The sequence below is a fragment of the Nelumbo lutea genome, chromosome 8, assembly GCF_056320005.1.
Source record: "Nelumbo lutea isolate HS-2025 chromosome 8, American lotus-T2T, whole genome shotgun sequence".
NCBI lineage: Eukaryota > Viridiplantae > Streptophyta > Magnoliopsida > Proteales > Nelumbonaceae > Nelumbo > Nelumbo lutea.
The window spans coordinates 23,405,159-23,429,926 of NC_142691.1; the positions used below are offsets into that span (position 1 = coordinate 23,405,159).

A 24,768-nucleotide genomic window follows, 5' to 3' on the forward strand; every position below is an offset into this window, starting at 1 on the left:
TGTAAAATGAAGTAAACAAGGTTGCTTTGTAAGAAGGCCCTTCAATTCAATTTCTTGGGTTCTATTCAATTGAATGATTTGATGTCTTTATTAGCTTCAAGGGTTCTAGAAGTGTGCATATCAAAAATAGATCGAAAATAAGTAAAATCATAACCTTCTCATGTTGTTTTACTAGAATTTTTTGTCTTTCTCTTTTTAAAAAAAAAAAAATCTTTTACAGTTCCTATACCAAATTATGTTTTGAACTACTCAAATTTAAAACCATGTTTTACGGTTACTACTCGAATTCCAATTATAAGTGATGCAATGCTAGTATTCCCTTATGGATGCCATAGAATATTTTGAACTACTATTGATATTCCAATTAATTGCTTAGAATTCAGCCCATGTAGATTTTAGTTACTATTCCTATCTTTATAGTTAAAATACTTGAACATAATTCTAATGTTTATATGTTTTGATTTGCAGGTTCAACCAATATGTTAAGTGGATTTGCATTGGAAGATGTGCTACATTATTAGAGAATTTGATTAATTTTTTTAAGTTCTTGTAGTATTTATATGTCAACTGGATATTGTATTTGAACAATGTCTTTTGGATATTTTAATATATAATCTTTGAATTAATAGATTTCATTTTAAATTGAATTTTATCAAATGGTTTTGCTATATTAAACATGTATGAAAATGCTAAATCAATAAAAAATGGTACCGCAAAAATGTTGCAATTTAGTGGGTATATGCATTTTTTTTGAAAAAAATAGTATATGTCGACGGTCATGTCTGTCGACTTAGCTATCAACATGACAAAAAAATGTTAGAATTAACCTAGTAAAATTAAAAAATGAAAAAAAAATATCTAAGCCAGCGGTCATGAAACCGCCGGTTTAGCCACAAATAACACATAAGATGACGGTCATTTAACATATAAGCCGGCGGTTCGGACTGCCACCTAAGAACATGAGGGAGTTTGACAGAAATCTAAGGTGGCGGTCTTTTGGTATCTATGCCAGCGGTCTAAACTGCCGCTTGATTAATGCTATGAGCAATTTGAATCGGCCACCTAAGGCAGCGGTCTTTTGCATCTAAGCTGACAAAGGTTTAGGGGGCGGACTGAAGACTGTCACCTTAGATCAAAGCGGGAGGTCTTAAGGCCTAAGCCAACAACTGCCGACTTAGACCAAATTTCTTGTAGTGCATGTTACTATTCATGGGGAGATGTTCCCAATGTACAGCTATAGAATCCTCTTGTGGTTGTGGATAAGAGGTCTGGATTGCAATTTGACAATGGATGTTGTCATGTCTTGGGTTGTTGCTAGGTAAAAAAGGACCTGTGTTGAATTATCTTATATTGCTATTATGTTTTATACAACAAAAGCACATAATATGTACTTGTAGATATAAGTATTTTATATATGACATTTAGGGCCCATTTGGTTTAAATTCTGATTCTAACTCCAAGTGTTTGGTTGGGTGGAATTAGAATTCCATTCTCATTCCTGTTGGAATGGCATTGCCCTTTTGAGGGAATGGCCACTTCCTCCCCCTACCTTGGGAATGAAATCCCATTCTAGTTTATTTCAATTCCGATTCCAATTCCTATCTTAAACCAAATGGATTATGGGAATAGACGATTCCGATTCTAATTCCAAGGGATTTTGATTTCATTCTAACTAGCTATGAACCAAACGAATGTTTAGATTTAACTTTTATCACTTGTACATACCAAAGGCATAGAGGTGTAAATCGGGTTGTGTCATCCACAGCCTGACACAACAGATTGCAGGCCGTGTTAGGCCTAGAGTTTCAGGTCCATGGGCTGGCATGTCATGTCATGACCGAGTGGGCCTTGCAACCCGCGTTCCGCATGCCTACACATCTCAGCATGACTCATATATGTATAATATGTATGTATATATTATATTATATATAATAATTATATAATAGATTAATATACATAATTTTATTTTTCAATTTTATTATATTATTTCATATTATTATTGCATATACAAACAATTGTATATATCAAAATTCATATAAAATAAAATTTTAAGATTCTTTTAATTTTTTGGATATATTTTTTAATTTATATTAAAATTTCATCATTTTTTTAAAAATTAAAAAAAAAACATGACTTGGACCGATCTATGACTTAGCCTGGCACAAGGGTTGACTCGCGAACCAGCTCGGCCTGTAGCATGGCACAGGCCCGTGTAGACTTAGACCATGAACTATACCGGGTTGACACCCCAAAATATACTAAAGGAGAGAAAGACGGGCTACATGGAGGCCATGCCCTGCCATGCCGGCCCAGGATGGCCCAATTTACACATCTAAAAATAGAAATACAAAACGCAAGTAGAAATTACAAAAAGAAATACTCCAAACACTTTACTTTATTTGTTACTAATTTGCTAATTGCTTTGGTAGTACAACCTTTTCTCATGGCCAACAATTTCTGACTGCAGAATATCTAGCTTGTGAAGTTACATGGATGGTGACCCACCTTGGAGTATATTACCAAAGAACAAGGTTAATATGTAACAACCTTACAGGATAAAAAGGGTAAGGAAAAACTGGTGGCTCTCATACAAATTAAAAGATAAGAGAGCCACTTTTTCTCCTTCCTGATGTGGAAGGAGGTAAGGGGACCGCATTGTTAACTTGTATCATCAACTGAAGCTTTAATCTATTGGAGCTTCACTTGCAAAATAATCTCTGCTTTTTCCTTGAGTCGCTTATTTCCTTTTATTAGAGTTCGAAACAAGATCATGGCTGTTGAACAGGGAGAACCAATTCTATCAGCTTCTTTTAAAGTGCTGTTCGACAAATTGGATAGCCCAATTATTAAAGATTCCTCACCCAATTGGGGAATTGATGCAGATCTCGAAAAACTAGAGGAAACGTTGCTGATGATCGAGACTGTGCTGGTGGATGCCGAACAACAGATAAACAAGAAGACACAACAGAGGAAAAAGGAGGCACTGAAGAAATGGTTAAATGAACTCAACCATCTGGTTTATGATACTGAAGACATATTGGATGAGTATGCAATCTATGTCGAACAATACCAGGTATGTTTCTCCATCCCCTCTGAAATCAAACATCAAATAGAATCTGGGGTAAAGAATATCAACGAAAGGCTGGAGAAACTTAAAAATATAATGACCATATTAGGTCTGAAAGTGGTCCACGTAGAAGGGAGGATGATTAACGAAATGGTAAGAAGGCCACGAACAAGTTCCCTTTTGGACGAATCTTGCTTTTACGGTCGAGAGACTGATAAAGCTAAGATAATTGCTAGGCTGTTGATGGCGGATGGTATTGATAATGAAAAGAATTTTGAAGTGCTTCCCATAGTTGGTATGGGTGGGCTAGGTAAAACTACGCTTGCTCAGTCTATATTCAATGATGAGAACGTAGAGAAACATTTTAAGCTCAGAGCGTGGGTTTGTGTGTCTGAAGAAGTTGATACTGTCAAGATAACAAAGGCTATTCTTGAATCTGCTACTAGGGATGCAGAGTCACTCAGCGACCTTGATCCACTCCAATGTCTACTTAAGGACACACTGAATAAGAAAAGATTTTTAATTGTTCTGGATGATGTTTGGAACGAAGACCCATATGCCTGGGATATCTTACGAGTTCCTTTCACAAATGGGGAAAAAGGAAGTAGAATTATAGTAACAACACGAAGTGAAAGAGTATCTTCCTATTCACCGTCTCAATGGCTTGGAAAATGAGTTTTGTTGGTCAATATTTAGGAAGTCTGCGTTTCTAGATGATATCACCTTGAATGCACATCCAAATCTAAAAGAAATCGGGAAGAAAATTGTAAACAAATGCAAAGGTGTGCCTCTTGCAGTAAAGTCACTTGGAGGCCTCTTGCATTCTAAAATTGAAGAGAGGGAGTGGGAATATGTTTTGACGAGTGAAATATGGGAATTGGATAAAGATGGCATAATGCCAGCCCTGAGGTTGAGCTATCTACATCTCCCACCGCATCTAAAGCGGTGTTTTGCTTATTGTTCTATCTTCCCCAAAGACTACCTGTTTAAAAAGGAGGAATTGGTTTTGTTGTGGATGGGGGAAGGATTTATACATCCTATGCGAAATAGACAAATGGAAGACATAGGAAGGGAGTATTTTGATGAGCTATGTTTCAGGTCATTTTTTCATCAATTTCATGAGAGGTCATACTTCAATGAAGAACTGACGTTTGTGATGCATGACATGATTCACGATTTAGCACAATTTATTTCCAAGGATGCATGTTTTAGAATAGAAGAACCACATGATGAGAATGATGATAAGTTGTGGAATATTCCTAATCTTATGAAGGCTCGTCATTTGTCAATATTTTCTGAAAGCAAGTATTATAAGCATGAAAAATTATTTGATGCCTTGTACAAAGTTAAGAGTTCACGCACATTTCTGCTAGGTGGACTGTCGAGTGTGGAGAAGTTAGAAGTATCATCAGGGAAATCTATTGTGAGGATCCCACACTTACTAGAAAAGCTTGACATTTTATTTGAAACATGGAGATTCTTGCGTGTGTTGTGCTTGCGCAATCTTTCTATCAAAAAGTTGCCAGATTCAATTGGTAACTTAAAACTGCTAAGGTTCTTGGACCTCTCCTACACTAAAATTGGAAGGTTACCTCAATCAGTTTGTAGCCTCTACCATTTACAAATATTGCTACTTGAGGGCTTGGATTATATTAAGGAATTGCCTGAAAACATCAGCAGCAGCCTTGACAATCAACTTGTTGACATTCAAATTGTCAAAATCAATACCTATAGATACAGAGTTGCACCTGGAAATGGAAGAAAGAACGGAGTTGAAGAATTGAAGTTGCGTTGCAGGTGCATCAGGGCAGAAAACATTATCATTTCAGGATTAGAGAATGTTGTTGTAAATGTCAATAAAGATGATGTTAATTTCAAGAACTATCAAGATCCCCAGAAGTTAACATTAGTATGGATAATGATTTCAGGGGAATGGGAGAGAGATCTATGGCTGAGAAAATAATAGTGTCTCAAACCAGCAAATATGAAGTTAAGGGAACTCACTATCAAGGGGTATTATGGTGAAAGACTCCCTAATTGGATGGCAGAGATGTCCAATTTATGGAAATTAGAACTGGACAGATGTAGATGCAACCTCCTTCCTCCTCTTAGAAAATTACGCCTTCTCAGAATAAGTGGAATGGACATCTGTGAAGGAGAATGGTGGTCAGGAGGAGGAATAGAAATCCGCCAGGTGAAAGATAAAGAAGTGTTATTCCCCTGCCTTCAGTTTTTCAATATTTCCTCCTGTCCCAAGCTCAAGGGGCTCCCTTTCTACCGGTATCCTGCTTTGAAAACCTTAAGCATAATGAATTGCAAGGAATTGACAGCAATTTTTACAAGCCCTCAAATTTCATCCTCATCAGCATTTGCCCAAGGACAACAGCTTCCTAATTTAAATAGGCTTAGTATATACAACTGCCCCAAGCTTAGAGCATTGGCAGCGTTCACTCCCTTCCCTTCTTTGGAAAGCTTAGAAATAGCAGTATGTGAGGAACTTGAATCCCTACCTGAACAATTGTACAACTTCACTTCTCTTTATTACTTGAAAATCTATTAATTTCCCCGCTTGATGACCTTCCCAAATGAGGGGTTGCCTACTAACAAGCTAAAAGAACTAGAGATCAGTGGATGTGGTGAGACAAGGAACGAAATACTGCCCAAGAGTGTTGGTCTACACAAACTTACTTCTCTTCAATCATTGATTATTAGCAATTGTTCTGGTCTCAAGTCCTTCCCGGAGGAGGAGGAATGGCAGCTGCCTACAAGTCTTACACATCTAGAGCTCATCAATTTTCAGAGTCTAGAATTCCTACCACCCATGTGGCTCAGTGGACTCACTTCTCTTACAAAACTTGTAATTCACCGTGTTCCCAGGCTTGCTTCCTTGCCGGAAGGGGGAATCCCCTCCCAAATTAAGTTTTTGTTTATCTCTAACTCTCCTCTTCTACAAGAATCGTGAGAAAAGAATGTAGGGAGAGATTGGCCCAAGATAGCTCACATCCCATCTATAAAGATTTTCTGAGATCAGTTTTCTAGTGATTGCTACAAGTTTGTGAAGCCAATGTAAATAGCAGTTGCTTCTGCTAGGAGAGAGTTTCCTTTCTCTCTTCGGTGCAATAATGAAGAAAAGATCAGCCAATTTGTTGTCAAGCAGAAGTAGTCAGTTTCGTAGGGATCATGGTTCACTGGTTAGCTTATTCAATGATTCAAGCACCTCATATCAAATCAAAAGGGATACTCACACATTTGTCGTCGACCTCTTTGCAACCATGTGACAACATCGGCGCCGGCGGTCTTCTATATCAGAGCCTTCTCAAAAAGAACCCTTTATTGTCTTGGTCACAGTTGCTAAATGCAAGATGGGGCTTCGCAGTGTCAACTTCTGGACTTGATAGTTGTTGCAGAACAGGGGAGTCCCGATGATAACATTGAAGCAACTGACGGTATGGTTCGTGATCTTCTGAATTCTCTGTAACTTCGCTTATTTTTTTTCTTATTGTCTTTCTTTCCTTTCCAATTATTTCACACTGAAAATTTGTCAAGTAAAATATATTGTTCTCCGCAGTCTGCACCATATATTATTTTGCCTTCTTCAATAGAACATTCTATTTTTTTTTTTTTTTTCTGTAAAGGCTGAATCTTTTTCCTCTTTTGAGATGAAGAGAAAATTGTATTAGAAAAATATTTTTTATGGTAATCAAATTATTTTCAGCTTCACATTTATTTTAAATTGTTTGGTTCTTGTATATGCAGCAAGGAGAAAGATCAATATGGATATCTGGGTTGAACATTTTCCAAAATGATCTCTGTAAAGACTGAATGTAGATCAATTTTATATTTCTCCTAGCTTTAAAAACTTCTTCTATCTCATTTCTATTCTTTTAGAAATTTTCAACTCTTCTTTCTGTAAATGGTTGTCACTACGTTTTTAATTTCTTGACTGGTTTTTGTCTAATAAAATTATGCTATTGGTATTGCTCAGATGAACATTTTCTTCTGGTTTGTTGTATCTTCTTTCCAATCTCCAGAATCAGCGGATGTGGTGAGAAGAAGAGGAAAATCCTTCCCAAGAGTGTTGGCCTAACAAATTAAAAAGGATCTATCCATAAGGTTTAGGTTTACATTTCTGGTAATTACGGAAGGCATGTTTCGAACTCTTGAGGCTGGATACAAAAACATGGATTTTGATAACAATATGATGGGTGGCAATCTTTGCAGGACCATAATTCATTTATTTTCTGATTAGACCGTTCAGCATTTTTCAAGCGTTAGATGCCCACATCTCTGCAAGCTTGTGATAGCATCAGCACCACCAGCCTAGCGAAACGAGGGATGGGAAGTGATTTCTTGTAAATCCTCTCATGTACATTCCCTCTTTTGGATTGAAATGAATCCTGTTATCCTCTCTTCAAAAACTTCGGCAGTGATCCAAAAACATGGGAGTCTCTTCGACCGGCACCAAAGCCGCAATTAAGTTGTCCTTTTTGCCTTCTTAATTCTGATTGTTTGTTTTCTTTTCTGTCTTTTTGTATTTTTGAGAAAGCAAAATATAGAAGTTAAATGGATTGTCTTTTGTTACTATATATTGACTATGAAATGGAAAAGACATGATATTGGAAAATCGTCTGACCAATCATGATAGCGAATCAAGTGTTATTTATCAAAATTTATGAGTGAATTTTGATTAGTTAAAACTCTTTCCATACCATTTTGTACCTTAAATTTTTAGAAATATACATTTGAGTCCAACTCTGTTAAAATTAATGCTACAGTGAGGATAAAATTATAAAAATGCCCATATTCAGATTTTCTTCTTTTTTTTTTCACTTATTTTTGTTGCTCCATTCAAATGCTTTTATTCTTTGTTAAAAGAAAGTATGGAAATGATATGGAACAAAAGGTAAAATAAAAGTTCAATGAGCAAAAGGGAATCTAAACGGCATTTTTTGTAATTTTGCCTACATTGTAACATCAGTTTTAATAAAGTTGGACTTAAATATATATTTTTAAAAGTTCAGTTTAGGCCCTTAAATTTATTACCCCCAAAGTACGAGGTACCTGTTTATAATTAACCATTATTTTTTCTTTAAAAGCCGGATGTATACTTTCACTAGATGGAAAATTCGTTTTAAGGTGATAATATTTTAATTTTTGTGTTATATGTCAATCAACACTAATATCAACGATTCTACTTATCATACTTGACTCAACTGGATGTTTGTAAGGTTTGGTTGATGAATTATTAGTGTTGTACCATCCTTTTGCAGGATAACTCAATGGCCCAGATAATTTGATTGCCAAAATCAAACATTTAGACCATTAGGATCACTACTCAATTACCAAAATAAAGAAAAAGGAGGAAAAAAGGTTAACATGAAGTAGAAATTATTTTCTTAAACTATTCCTAAACTTTAAAAATGGGTTAATAATACCCCTATTATTTGCAAAATACCTTAAAGTATTCTTAGATTTTTTAACAATTCACTAACTCTACTCCTACCATTAGCCATTATGATGTTATTAAATTCCGTCAACATGTGATTGCACGTGACTATTATAACTTTTTAAAACCAAATTTTGCCCTCACCTTAAAGACTCACTTAAACATAGACACAGATTCTGATTGTCATCCTTCATTTATCGTTACAACTTGTGATTCTTTTTGATAAAACCCTTTGTTTGGCTTTATTCCTACTCTCTCTCTTTTTTTTTTTTTTTTTAATATAAAGGCTGTCATGTTCATCAAAGTATATAACTCAAGACAAGTTGAAAAATGTCTCTGCATATAAAGTCATTAAGCATGTCAAGTCAGAAATGGTTATTTTGCAACAACCAAAGCACAAGAACATTGTGGGAATACCAAATAATTTCTCCGAACAATCAGCCAAACCAAATTCCCCACATTACATGCATGTATCAAATGCACACACAATGAAATCCAAGACTAATGGCATTTGCTTCATTTTCAATTCAATCAAAACATAGGATATTTGCATTTAAACAACCAAAACAGAAAGTAATATAAAAAAGAACAAAAAAAAAGGGGACCTAACCTTCTCATTCGACTCACTATCACTTAACCAAGGTTCAAAGTTCGAAAATGCAAAGTGTATGTCAAAGGCAATTTTAAGAGATGTAAATCTTTCAAAACACATATATATTGATGAAAAACCAAGATAAGCATGGATATACTATTTTCTTTTTTATAAAGTGCACATGGATACACTATGAAACTCAAATAAATCCTAAAAAATATATTAATAACAATAAACATAAGGTATATATGACTATAAATAAGTTATTTAAACATAAAACCCTAAATTAATAGTTTACATGAAGTGTATGAGATCAGGACACAATTGGTAACTACTAAAAAATGACGGAAAAACTAAAATGCACAGTATATATATATACACCTTACCTTGATTTTTAGAAAATCGAAATAACGTATCTTAATATTTGTTATATAAATTTTAATAATCAATTTTAGCATTTATTGACAAACATCTAGGGGTGTTCATCTCAGCTAACCCAACTTGGAAATTCCAAGTTTGGGCCTGGGTATTGTGTTTAGGGTTGGTTCAATCGATATATTTAAATATATGTATTTTATATATAAATATTATTAGGGAAAATTCCCTATCAGTACCTTGAACTTTGGCTCGAGTGGCAATTTGGGCTCCGAACTTTAAAATGCGATAATTCAATATCCGAACTTTCAAAATGTGGCAACCTAGTACCCAAACTTTCAAAATGTGATAATCCAATACCTGTCATTAACCAGTACATTAATCAACCATTAAGTGACATTTGACAAGTTAAAAATAATGCCATTCGAATGCCATCTAATTCTCTTTATCAACCATCCAAACATTGACAAAAAACTAAACAGTTCCAAATCCTAGCCTCTTCTATTCAAACAAGTTGGTGACTGTTTAGAAGAATCTAGAATTTGGAACTATTCATTTTATTGTCAATGTTTGGATGATTGATAAAGAGAATTAGATGGCATTCTTAGGGCATTTTTGACTTTTCAAATGTCACTTAACGGCTAATTAACGGACTAGTTAACCATAGGTACTGGATTGTCACATTTTGAAAGTTTGGGTATTGGATTGTTGCATTTTAAAGTTTAGGGACTAAATTGTCACTTGAGCCAAAGTACATGGTACTGATCAGGAATTTTTCCATATTATAATATGAAACTTGTAATATTATAAGTGGTGTGGTGTGGTTGAGAACGCACCATGCCATTAGAGGTATAAGTCGGATTGTGTTGGCCCGTGGGCCGCATTGGGTTGTGCTTCCCTACCCTAGGATACTTCAGGGGGTTGGCTTGGCACGGCCCATGGCCCGAGCCCATACAGTCTGGGCTGGGTTGTGCCATGTGCTGGGCCATGCCACGGGCCTGGGCTAGGTAGGCTGTGGACCATGTCGTGGGTCTAGCCCATGTCAAGCTGAGCTATGGGCCAAACCTTAGACCTAAGCCAAATTGAGCCAAACAGTTTTTTTGTTTATTTTGACATTTTGTTTTTTATTTTTTATTTTTTTTGCTAAAATACTTTACTTTCCTTAATTCAATAATTCTTTTGAGATTTGGAAACAAATTGGAAAAATAAAAAATCTAGCAAAGAAATTAAAAAATACTTAAACAAATTGGAAACAAATTCTTTTCCTTGTAAACAGACACTTTTGAGTGTTCCTTTGAGGTTGAAATCAGTTTGGGGTAGAAGGGGTAGTAGCCAGTCGAAACCCCATTACTAACCCATACGGGAGTAGGGTAGCAACCGGAAATGATGATGAAGATGCAAACGTTGATGTTGATGTGGATTTCATCCGTTTGTTCGACGGTTCCATCTGGTTGTAAATGGCCCTGCTTGGAATTGCCCTAAGATCATAATTTGTAGGCTCATCATAAATTGGAGAAGGTTGATCTATCTGTTGCTATTATTGTTGTTGTTGCTGCCAAGGTTGAATCTTTTGCTGCTGCTGCCTAGAATTAGGAAAATCGGCAGTGGTGATGGAGGAAGATTCAGTTGGTGCTAGAAGTAAGTCATTGAGGGACTGAGGCAAAGAAGCTTGTTGAGATGGAGTATGATCAAAGTTGGGAGGAGCATTGAGCTCAGAAAGCATCCTCTTAAGCCAACTAACAAGATCAAATGGGTTGTAATGAACATTCTCAGAAGAAAGATGGGAAAGCCCATCCTCTTGAGCGCTATCCAACACCATGTCTACCTTCTCCAGCTTTTGCACCACCTCCACCATCTCCATCAACCTAACCTTGTATCCCAACACCACCAACAGCTCATCCACTTATGCATCCTGCTGCTCCAATTCATCCCACATCTTACTCTTACCCGCCACCACCATTAAATACCCTCTACTACTCCCACCTCCTCCACTTATACTCTATTGATGCTCTCTCGCCATCTCTTGTTTCCCTCAAAATCCATAGATACTATGGAGAGACCGTTGCTTCACTTCAAAAGCAGAGAAGAAGAAGAAGAAGAAGAAGAAGAATCTAGTCTTATAATGCGGAAGAACTTGGTTTTTCACTTCCACCAACAAGAATGGTGGAATCATTGGCAATGAACGGTGGTGGACTGGTGGTCTTTGAGAAGAGAGAAGAGCGGTTGAGAGGTTGAGACTTCATAACTAATATTTGAATGGTTTTCTAAATTGGAAGGAGAAGAGAGCTGGTGATCTATTTTCATTGTATAGTAGGGGGCATGCAAAGATGCTAAATAGGTTAATGATGGAAATTGTGGGAACTATGTCTTAGAATTATCTCTCTCTCTCTCTCTCTCTCTCTCTCTCTCTCTCTCTATCATTTGTTCATGGGGTCAAGTAGCCCAATGAACTCGGACTCAGGCTTTAAACATCATGCCTGACTATAAATATATTAATAACAATAAACATAAGGCATATATGACTATAAATAAGTTATTTAAACATAAAAACCTTAAATTAATTGTTTACATGAAGTGTATGAGATCAGGACACAATTATTAACTACTAAAAAATGATGGAAAAACTAAAATGATATACCTTACCTTGATTTTTAGAAAATCGAAATAATGTATCTTAATATTTGTTATATAAATTTTAATAATCAATATTAGCATTTATTGACAAACATCTAGGGGTGTTCATCTTAGCCTAACCCAACTTGGAAATTCCAAGTTTGGGCCTAGGTTTTGTGTTTAGGGTTGGTTCAATCGATATATTTAAATATATGTATTATATATATATATAAATATTATTAGGGAAAATTCCCTATCAGTACCTTGTACTTTGGCTCGAGTGGCAATTTGGGCCCCGAACATTAAAATGCGACAATTCAATATCCGAATTTTCAAAATTTGACAATCCAGTACCTGGACTTTTAAAATGTGACAATTCAGTACTTGTCATTAACTAGTCTGCTAATCAGCTATTAAGTGACATTTGAAAAGTAAAAAATAATGCCCTTCGAATGCCATCTAATTCTCTTTATCAACCATCCAAACGTTGACAAAAAACTAAACAGTTTCAAATCCTAGCCTCTTCTATTCAAACAAGTTGGTGACTATTTAGAAGAATCAAGAATTTAGAACTGTTCAATTTATTGTCAATGTTTAGATGATTGATAAAGAGAATTTAGATGGCATTCTTAGGGCATTTTTGACTTTTCAAATGTCACTTAATGGCTGATTAACGGATTAGTTAACGATAGGTAATGGATTGTCACATTTTGAAAGTTTGGGTATCGGATTGTTGCATTTTAAAGTTCAGGGACTAAATTGTCACTTGAGCCAAAGTACATGGTACTGATCAGGAATTTTTCTATATTATAATATGAAACTTATAATATTATAAGTGGTGTGGTGTAGTTTAGAACACACCATGCCATTAGAGGTATAAATTGGGTTGTGCTGGCCCGTGGGTCGCATTGGGCCGTGCTTCCCTCCCCTAGGATACTTCAGGGGGTTGGCCTGGCACGACCCATGGCCCAAGCCTGTACGGTTTGGGCTGGGCTGTGCCGTGTGCTGGGCCATGCCGCGGGCTTGGGCTAGGCGGGCTGTGGACCATGTCGTGGGCCTAGCCCATGTCAGGCTGAGCTACGGGCCAGACCTTAGGCCTAGGCCAAATCAGGCCAAACTGTTTTTTTGTTTAGTTTGACATTTTGGTTTGTTTTATTTTTTTTGCTAAAATACTTTACTTTCCTTAATTCAATAATTTCTTTGAGATTTGGAAACAAATTGGAAAAACAAAAAATCTAACAAAGAAATTAAAAAATACTTAAATACGTAACAAAATACAAAATGGACAACAAATTGGAAAAATAGGAATTTTATTTCTTGAATTCGAACAATACAATGGTTAATGGACAATAGATGGATGAAATATAGAAAATGGAGTAAAATATAAAAACTAATACAATTATAAATTGAAAAGAAAAAATTACATTGTTGAAAAAATAACAACTAATTTAAATCAAATTGAAAAAATTACAATAACTAAAATAATGAAATACTGATTATACAAAAAAAATTGACTTCATCAGTTTTTTTTTTCAAGTTCCACCTCTTGCATCTTCATCTAATCTTCTCCTTGATTGTCATCACCTGCTTCAGGTGAAACATCAGGTGTAATGACATTCCCTCATTTGTCTTGTAACCTATCTTCAATATCCAACCAATCTTTAAGGTAGATGCACATCTCTAGATTTTCATCATTCATACAGTTTCTTGTTGTCCAGAACCCTAGTACCTGCACTAAAACATGACTCTAATGGAATTCTAGACACCGGAGGGGTTAGTAGATCACATTCCATGGTGGCAAGGATTGAATAGTTTTTTTTCATGTCCTCCCCACCATGCTGCTAAAATATTAAAATTATCTCATCCATTGTTGTGGTAGGAATCAATTAAAGTAGAAATACTTGCTTGTAGATTTCTACCTCTTATGTACTAGATACCAAATTTTGTTTATTCCAATACTGGAAATATGCCCTACCACTTGAGATTCATATAAACTATACATTTCAAATAATAAACTATTAACTTCGTCTAGTTTATTTCCAATTTTAATATTCATATTTTCACAATATGATTCAAGTAAAATTTCTAAACCATCTTTCCTAATCCTAGGGTCTAATATTATAGCTAAGCAATAAAGGGGAGAAGTTTTCTCCCAATATTTTTAAAATTTATTTTTCATTATTTCAATAATACTTTGAAATTGTGGATTTTTCTTATATTTTGCAAAACATTCCTTAATTATAAATAATTGATTAATTAAAAGACAACTAGTTGATTAATAAACACATAAAAATTCATTAGTTGCATAATAAAAATTCTGTAAAAAATCTTTTATACAAATTATCATTTCTCAATCTTCCTCAAGTATAGGATCATATTGTAGTTTTGCATATTATAAAAATCACTAAGAATTTTTTTGTAAGTAATACAACTTTCTAACATAGAATATGTAGAATTCTATCTATGTTGAACGTCTAATACAAAATGTTTATATTTTAAATCATAATTTTGACATAAATATTTAAATTCTTATTTTCTTGCTCCGGAACTTTTAATATATATTATACAATTTATAATTTTAGAAATATGATGAAAAATAATATTTAAAGCATCTTGAATACATAAGTTTAAGATGTGACATGCACATCTAATATGAAATAATTTACCATTTAAACATGGTTATAATTGAGATTATAAAATATTTATTGCTGAATCATTATTACTAGCATTATCAAAACTAATAGAAAAATGTTTATTTTCAATTTCATAAACATGTAAAGTATTTAAAATATTTACAACAATAATTGGGCCAGTATGTGGCCATTCAAGCCTAGTAAAACTTAAAATTCTTTTATATAAAAGCCATTTTTCATCAATAAAATGACTAATAATACAAATATAACTTGTGTTAAATCTAGATGTCCAAATATTAGAAGTAATTGCAATTTTAGAATTATGATTTGATAACATAGAAATTAAATTTTGTTTATATGAATAAAAAATTTTTAAAGCATCTGTTCTAATAGTATTAGAAGTAATTGCAATTTTAGAATTAATATTTGATAACATAGAAATTAAGTTTTGTTCATATCAATAAAATTTTTTTAAGGCATCTGTTCTTATAGTAGCTTTAGAAACTTTTTTAAATTGTGGATATACAGATCTATGTAAAAATGTTTCAAGTTTAGTATCTTCAGCTAATAAAAATGGATGTTCAACATGCATAATGTATTTTGCTAATTTTTGCCTCATTTTTTCTTGGGAATATTTAATAGTACCAAAAATCTCACTTTCTATGTGTACTTGTGATTTTTTGTTCCCTTCTTCTTCTTTCATCATATGGCATCTTAAATGTCTGCCTAAGTGGCTAGTACCACCACTAATTTTATAGCTAAAGTCACTCGTACATTTTTGACAAGTGGTTCTCTTTCCCTTCCCCTCAACTTCCTCTATTTTAAATAATTTCCAAACCGGGCTAATCAACCTAGTGTTTTCCTTTTTCTTTTCCCTACCTCTAGTAGTAGTATTAGGGGTGGGATTGTTGACATTGACCATGTTGGGGAATTGGTGTCAAGAGTGAGAGGAGGAGCTAACTATTTTTTTAATTATAAAAAAATTAATTTAATTGTATTTGCTTGGATTTTTGGTTCAGAATTTCAACATGATTTCAGTGGTTGAAGCCTCAAAGTCTCCCAAATTGCTAACTTGAGATACCTGAGCAAGCCTTCTTCTTGTTGAAACTTGAATCAAGTTGGGAATTGGAGAGTAGAGAGAGTATGAGAGTATATGTGAGAGTATGATGTATGAGAAGAGATTGAGATTTGAGAGAGAGTATGAGAATTGGTGTGATGAGAATGATCGAGGATAAGACTATTTATAGGAATTGAAAATAATTTAATTCCCAAAAATACCCTAAAAATTACCTATTTTTTAGTTGTTGAAAGGGGTATTTTGGTCATAAAAACATAAACACCCCCCTATATAGTTGTTTATAGCTGTTGGGAGGTATTTCTGTAAAAAACTCCCCCAAAGAGTTGAAACTAGCTATTGGGGAAGGGTCTCTAATGGTTAGTTTTTCAGGCGGGCCTATGGGCTGGGTTGTTCTAGCCCGCAGGCTATAGCGGCACAACACGACCTACAACCATGACGTGTTGCGGCATGGCCCATGGACCATCGGGCCAAGATGGGCCAGGTTGGCTCAAAATCATATCGGGCTACAGGCGGCCTGGCCTGATTTACACCTCTACATGTCATAATAGAATAGGTGTTCTGTACTGTGGACGAAAATAGGTGGCATGAACCACACCTGTGTTTCTCAGATACACAACTTGAAATAATCTATGATGTTGATCAAGAGTAATATATTTTTTGCTTTTATAAGATAAATGCAAATTAATTTAACATGTGATCAATATAATAATAGCTAATACAAATTAATAAAAAATTAACGATGAATTCAAAAAATTAATAATGCCTAAAATATTAAAAGTAATATACAAATATTAAACACATAAATAAGAGAACTAATATTAATGATAATAATTTAATAAATAATTAATCTAGAATTATTAAAAATAGTAATAATATAAAAAGTATATTTCCTACTTTTAATACCAAGTAATAACAATGTAATGGTAAGATAAATATTATTAATTAGATATAAAACAAATAATTAAAAAAATATTATATGAGAAGTATTGGATAGGAAGAGGGGCCTGTGGTATGGTTGAAACCACAAATTATTGGTGTGGCCGATGTTTTGGGGTGTGGTGTAGTTTACACCACTAGATAGTGGATTTCAAAACACACAACACCATTACCGAATTGATTAAAGTGGTGTGGCATTGTTGGAAACCCATTATCTCATGGGTTGACTACAATACCGAATATCACCTAAAATGAAAATGTGTATTTAAGGATAAAAATGCATAAAATGTGAACAATAGAATAGATTTTCATGGTTGTTACAAACTAATGACCAAGGTTTAAACGTTCTTATAGTATGCTTTGGTTTTTACACCCAAAATTATGTGCATTAGATGTTAGAATGGTGTGCTAAATTTGAAATTCAAATTCAAACTTGCTTTAAAGATTAAAGAAAGAGAGAGAGAGTAATTAATGAAATGAATTAGCAATAAAGGAAACATTAGTGGGAGCAGAGCGGGTGAGAGAAATTAATTAGAAGGATTAACAATAAAAAACATTAATGAGAAAGTGAATAATTAAAGTAATTAATGACGGAGAGTAATTAATTCGTAATGTATCGATCAATGCATTAGAGTATTGGCTTGTATCAAGTTTCCATCAGATGATACAGACCCTAAACAATATGATGCGGGCCATATTGGCCTCATGCCCGATACAGACAAAAACAAATACAACGACTAATTTCTATATATCTCATGTATTCGGCCTTTAATGGAACGATATGCATCAATCGATACGTTGTGAAATTTTGAACAATGGTTCATATTTGAATTTTATTTAAAAATAACTAATATTAATAAGATAATTGAAATTAATAATAAAAGTGGAAAATTATTAAAAGTAATAAAAAAATCATTTCTATTCTATTAAAAAGTATATAAATAAATTAAAATAATAAAACTAATAATAATCCAATTAGAAAGGTTATAAGATTACTTTTACTTATAATTTGGCCCAGCTTGACTATACCTACAAATTTTCAGATTCAAGCCATTATTTTCTAATAAGTTTGGTCTAGCTCAAATTTACATCAAGCCCACACATAATGCATGCAGTAAAATTGTAAACAGATCAGATCTAATAGCATCTGCATCTATATCCAATTATGAAATCTCTAGATCCGCATTTGCATCATATTATTATGTCAGATTATGGATCAAATTCAGATTTAATCTGTAACCGTCTTGTTATGTTTCAAATGATCAAAAGAGAAAGATAAAAGTGCCCAATTATTCTTTTTCCATTAGATGGTTTCAAGGGAAACTTTGATCATTTTAAGTTTGGTATTTTAACACAACACACTAATTAACTTTTCTAGGTAGGTACTAACGGAAAGTGAGACTCGAATTCACATCTCCGCTAAGACTACCCAGCTAATGTATCAATATATCATAGTTGATAGCCCTTATAAATTTTGATGAATTAATATTGATTAGTGTACAAACTTGATACAAAGTGTTCACGAATGTTGCATGATAACATAACATTCATCCACCATGGCATACGGAACGATAATTTTACACCTGCATTCAAAATGTTGTTGACAATCTACAGAGAGCACATGATAGATGAAACTTCTTTTTCTATTGGCTATTAAATAATCTGCCAAACCACCCAAAGACTCCCCCTTTGGCACGAATTAGACCATTTCTAGTAGAGAGAGTATTAAAACAAAAAAATTTTAACACAAGGATCCTGTTTATTTATTTATTTATTTTTCAAACAAACACCAGCTTGTGTTAAAATTTTATTGAGGGGTGTTCAGATTGTCCCAGGACCATGGATTATAGGTAGACCTATTCATGGCCTGGGTAGCTGGTGGGTCGGCCCAACCCAGCCCATTTTAAATTGGGCTTGGATATGATTTTAGGTCTATGGGCTTGGACTTAAAACACCGGGTCCAATGTTTTTTTTCAGGATGGGCTCAGGCTCGATTCGAGCCCAAGCCGACTTGATCAATGCCAGCCCATTCATTGGTCTCTTTCAGCTGTCAGGGAGTTTTTGGGGATAGTTGATCAATGCCTAAGAAATCAGTCGAATTTGTCCACATTTGATGTCAGGGAGTTTAAGTAAACTTCGTCCACATTTGATGTTTTATGCAAACAGCTGATTGCTAACCAGAGGCTTTTGTCCATTACTTGACATTGATAAGGAAGGTCTTAGTATATTTTGAAAACTCGGGAGGATTTAGTATTTACGATTTAGAAGAAACATCCAGGTAGGTTTAAGTCTTTTTACTTCTTTTTCTTCCATGAGGAGTACTTGCATCAGCTTACAGTTATTGGTTGGATGCTATTTTCTCCATTTTTTCAAGCAAACTTCATTTACATAGACCAAGACCAAATTATTAAAAAAACCCTCCGCTATCATCATGAGATAGATGAGAAGATATACAAAAAAAACTGCATTAATTGTTTAGCCTCTAGTTTGAAAGGTCCACACTTTCAATTTGAGCTTCTTAGTTCCACAAAATCTATCTCTGTTTTCTTGTTGAGCCTCTTGTTTCTTTCCATCTAGACTCAAGGGTACTAAACAAAATTTTTATGGCGGCCGAATTACTTGTATCAGCTTCCATTGAAATTTTAATTAACAAGACAGTGAACGGAATTATCAAAGACGTTTCATCCATAAAGAGGATCGACAATGATATTCAAAAGCTGGAAACAACAGATGATCAAGGATGTACTCATCAACGCAGAGAGGAAACAGATAACCAATAGAGCAGTGAAGAACTGGCTGGATAGACTCAACGATCTGGCTTATGATGCCGAAGACATATTGGAGCAGTATGCTGCACATGTTCGACTGTTGGAGTTGAAAGGAAAGAAATTTTTAATTGTTCTAGATGATATCTGGAATTTTAAACGAGAAGACTGGGAAGTACTACAGAAACCAGTAATGTTTGGAGAGAAAGGAAGTAAGGTTATAGTGACCACACGAAATGAAAACGTTTCATTACTCATGGGTACCCTTTCTGCTCACCGCCTTAGAGTCTTAGAAAATGAATATTGTTGGTCACTCTTCATCTAATATGCATCTTTGAACGATCATGTTCTGAGCAAACATCCTTGTCTGGAAGCGATTGGTCCAAGAATAGTGGACAAATGTAAAGGCATGCCTCTTGCAGTTAAGTCACTTGGATGCTTTTTACATACTCCAATTGTAAAGGAGAAGTGGGAATATGTATTGACCCGCGAAATATGGGAATTAGAAGAAATAATGTTAGATCTAATGCTGAGTTATCACCATCTCCCAGCGCATCTGAAGAAGTGCTTCGCTTATTGTTCTGTCTTCCCCAAAGACTACATGTTTGAGAAGGAGGAATTGGTTTTACTATGGATAGGAGAGGGTTTTATACTTCCCCAAGGAAGAAGACAAATAGAAGACATTGGCAAGGAGTATTTTGATGAGTTATGTCTCATGTCATTTTTTCAATATTCTGAGCGTTTGAATAGAAATGGTGAACCAATGTTTGTGATGCATGCTCTGATTCATGATTTAGCACGATTTATTTCTAAAGATATGTGTTTGAGATTGGAACAGCATGATGATGGTAGGCTGGGGAGTAGTATTCCTACAAAGGCTCGTTATTTGTCGCTTTTTCCTAATCATTTTACACCTGAGAGATTAGAAGATGCCTTGTACAAAGTTAAGACTCCGCGCACATTTCTACTATTACAAAGAGAAGATTTCATGGCTTGCAACAAACCTTGTTCATTTATTTGATGCATGGAGATGCCTACGTGTGTTGTACTTGCGCAATTTATACTTCAGTAATGATGATGTATTCTGTAGATGTATTCAGTTGTTTCTCTCAGATATCCGAATCAGTACAGAAGAGAGGATTTTATAATAGATGGAGTCGGTGAAGGTGAACCGACTTACATTGAACGAAGACTGTCATTAACTCACCTGGGAGCAGAATCGACTAACTTTGGAATTACTTGAATTTGAAAAATGCAACGACGCACATTGGAATGTAACAAACTTTAAAGAGAGCTTTACTATTTTTCGAGAAAACTGATTCAATGATTCTGGGAAATGTGAAGCAACATTCAATACTCCTCCTTGGTGCACATTTCAGCAACTCCAATTATGTCTCATAACAATTCGAACTTGCCTTTTGGTAGAGCCTTTGTGAATATGTCAGCTAACTGTTCTTCAGTTTTGCAATGTCTGAGTTCTATTTCTTTGTTTCCTTTTGCTTCTCTGATAAAGTGATACTTGAAGCCAATATGTTTGGTTCTGCTGTGAAATATGAGATTCTTTGCCATTGCAATAGCAGATTTGCTATCGCAGTAGATTTCAGTAGCACCAACTTGTGGTTCTCCCATGTCATCAAATATCCTTTTGAGCCATATAGCCTAGCTTGTTGTTATTGCTACTGCAATATATTCTGCTTCAGCTGATGATTGGGCAACTATTGCTTGTTTCTTTGAAGCCCAAGAAAATATCCCTGATCCAATTGTGAAAGCATAACCAGATGTACTTTTCATGTCATCTACCGAACCTGCCCAGTCACTGTCTGTGTAGCCAATGAGCTTAGAGTCATGTGTGACTTTGTACCAAATTCCATACCTCTTTGTACCTTGCAAATATCTTAGTATTCTTTTAGCTGCTCCATGGTGGAATTGACTTGGGTTCTGCATTAATCTTGATAGTAAACTAACTACATACATGATGTCTGGTCTTGTAGCAGTTAAATAGAGAAAACTACCAATCATACTTCGAAATTGTGATTCATTTGCCTTTGGTGAGCCATCTTCCTTTTTGAATGCTTTAATGTTGTCTAGTGGGGTGGAGACTGTTTTGCACCCTTCCATTTTGAATTTCTTCAAAAGAGTTTCTGTATACTTCTTTTGTGAGATGAAGGTCCCTTCTTCTTCTTGAGTTATTTCAATTCCAAGGAAGTAGTGCATTAGGCCCAAATCAGTTATTTCAAAAGTCTTCATCATGTCTCCTTTAAACTTCTTGACCATCTTCTCATTATTTCTAGTATAAATGAGATCATCAACATATAAAGAAACAATGAGAGTGTCATTTGTACCTTGAGTCTTGATGTAGAGTGTTGGCTCACTATAGCTCCTCCTGAATCCTTGCTCTAAGTAATTGTCGATTCTGTTGTACCAAGCTCGTAGAGCTTGTTTTAAGCTATATAATGCCTTCTTTAATCTGAGAACTTTGTCTTCTTGTCCTTGCACAACGAACCCTTGAGGTTGCTCTACATAGATTTCCTCCTTAAGATAGCCATTGAGGAATGCAGATTTAACTTCCAGTTGAAAAGTTTTTCATTTCTTCTGTGCAGCTAGTGCTAACAATGCCCTGATTGTGTCAAGGCGAGCAACTGGAGCAAATGTCTCATTGTAGTCGATACTGTATTGTTGTGAGTATCCTTTGGCAACTAGCCTTGGTTTAAGCTTCTGGATTGAGCCATCTGAGTTAAGCTTTGTCTTGTATACCCACTTAACTCCAATAGTGTCTTTGTCTTGTGGACGATCCACTAACTCCCAAGTCTCATTTTTTTCGATCATTTTTATCTCTACATTCATAGATTTTCTTCATTTTTCTTCCTTAAAAGCTTCTTCAAAGCTTTCTGGTTCTATGATCATCAAGTTGCATGTTTCATATATTTCCGTTAAGGATTTAGTTCGCCTTGGTGGTGAGTCCGGAGTAGACTATGAAGCTTGTTCTGGTTCCGATTGTATTGGCGAACTGATTTTATCACGATCTTCTTCAATTCTTTGACTTGGTAATAGAGGCAAGTTGATAGTCTTTCTTTCAACTTCTTTTGTCTCCCAATTGTATGCAACATCCTCGTCGAAAACATCGCATATCTTGTGAACAGACAAAATCATACTACTATAATGAAACGTTCAAAGGGGAAAATCAAATGGGATTCAGGACTCACTAACTACCGTGTAGAATCCAGTTCGTCACTACCTTCCCAATGGAGAAGATGAAGGGAAATGGAGGATTTTCTGTGAAAAAAGAGAAAAGAGCAAAAATGGAGAGAATGATAGAAGAGGAAGATGGTTAGTTGGTTCTCACTTCTCACTGTTCATTGTCATTGATTATGAAAACGATTAAAATTTGGGTTAGAACGTTACCTTCTCCTCTCTTGCTCGAATGAATAGAGGTTAGTGCTTGCTTGGATATCACCCAGAAATTTCCCCCATTCTCAAGCACAAAGGGATCTTTCCCCTTCTCAAATGAAGAATAAATAAAGTCTGCTATCTTGAATCGTACAACACTTCTAACCCTAGATTTTCTTCTCAACTTTTGCATGAACAATAATTGTCTTCTTCAAAATTTCTCTACAAGGTTCTCTCCAAAAAAGAGAACCTTATGTCTTGTTGAACAGGAAGGAGACTTCATCCGAAAGAAATTTTTTTTGTCTCCTCATGTTTCTCCTCACCGATTCGTTGTAAGATTAGACCGATTTAATTGCAGTTCATTGTAGAATCTGTCAAAAATATTATTATTGACTGTCGTGTCAGCTTTTAAAACCATTATAAGTGGCGGTCTTTCATAGACAACCGCCTTAGATATCCCTATAGCGGTAGTAACAAGGACCTCCGGCTCTAAACCATTAGGTCAGACCAATTTTCTTGTAGTGAAGGATGGTTAGTGATGAAGAAGATTTTTTGGAAGACAGTGAGGAATTCAGGTTCAATGGGCTTCCCAATAGTAGAAAATTGTGAAGACTTGTGGACTTCTACATGGATAATTTAGTGAAGGTAGATCTCAGAGGTCTGGAGGCAGTACAGGGCAAGGGGAGAGGGGGTAGAGGTAAGATAGTTGCTAATCTTGTTTGAAAGGAAGTTCTCTTGAAAATTCTGGCTGGTTTGGTTTTTTTGCAATTGTTTTGTTAGAGTTGTAGTTTGGAGTCTTTTTGGATTATTCCTAAGGGCCTTGGAACCCTTGTGGCAATCTGAATTGTATCTTATTCTGTTTTTTCTTTTATTAGATTTTCCTTTTCATTCTTTAAAAAAAATATCATACATTGATTGCTTGAGATGCATGATAGTTGTATAGCCTCCACCACATTACTCATGGGTACCCTTCCTTCTCACCGCCTTAGAGTCTTAGAAAATGAATATTGTTGGTCACTCTTCATCCAATATGCATCTTTGAACGATCATGTTCTGAGCAAACATCCATGTCTGGAAGCGATTGGCCGAAGAATAGTGGACAAATGTAAAGGTGTGCCTCTTGCAGTGAAGTCACTCAGATGCTTTTTGCATACTCCATTTGTAAGGGAGAAGTGGGAATATGTATTGACCCGCAAAATATGGGAATTAGAAGAAATGATTGATATAATGTCAGATCTAATGCTGAGCTATCACCATCTCCCAGCGCATCTGAACAAGTGCTTCGCTTATTGTTCCGTCTTCCCAAAGACTACATGTTTGAGAAGGAGGAATTGGTTTTATTATGGATAGGGGAGGGTTTTATACTTCCCCAAGGAAGAAGACAAATAGAAGACATTGGCAAGGAGTATTTTGATGAGTTATGTCTCATGTCATTTTTTCAATATTCTAACCGTTTGAATAGAAATGGTGAACCAATGTTTGTGATGCATGCTCTGATTCATGATTTAGCACGATTTATTTCAAAAGATATGTGTTTGAGATTGGAACAGCATGAAGATGGTAGGCTGGGGAGTAGTATTCCTACAAAGGCTCGTTATTTGTCGTTTTTTCCTAATCATTTTACACCTGAGAGATTAGAAGATGCCTTGTACAAAGTTAAGACTCCGCACACATTTCTACTGTATGGTTCTTCTTCTTAGAAAGAGAAGATTCCATGGAGATGCCTACGTGTGTTGTGCTTGCGCAATTTACACTTCAGTAATGACTTGTTTGATTCGATTGGTAATTTGAAAATCTTAAGATATCTGGACATATCCTACACTGGAATTAGAAAGCTACCAAAATCAGTTTATAGCCTCTACTATTTAGAAATATT

The 24,768-nt window shown here is 35.0% G+C and overlaps 1 long non-coding RNA gene and 1 pseudogene across 1 annotated transcript; both read left to right on the plus strand.

Annotated features, from left to right (window-relative positions):
- Positions 1-2,621: 2,621 nt before the first annotated feature.
- LOC148843352 (putative disease resistance RPP13-like protein 1) lies at positions 2,622-6,242 on the plus strand (annotated as a pseudogene).
- Positions 6,243-6,371: 129 nt separating this feature from the next.
- On the plus strand, positions 6,372-7,691 carry LOC148843353 (uncharacterized). The gene is made up of 3 exons (XR_016102883.1): positions 6,372-6,513; positions 7,099-7,212; positions 7,289-7,691. It is a non-coding gene; the product is annotated as an uncharacterized LOC148843353 (long non-coding RNA).
- Positions 7,692-24,768: the final 17,077 nt, after the last annotated feature.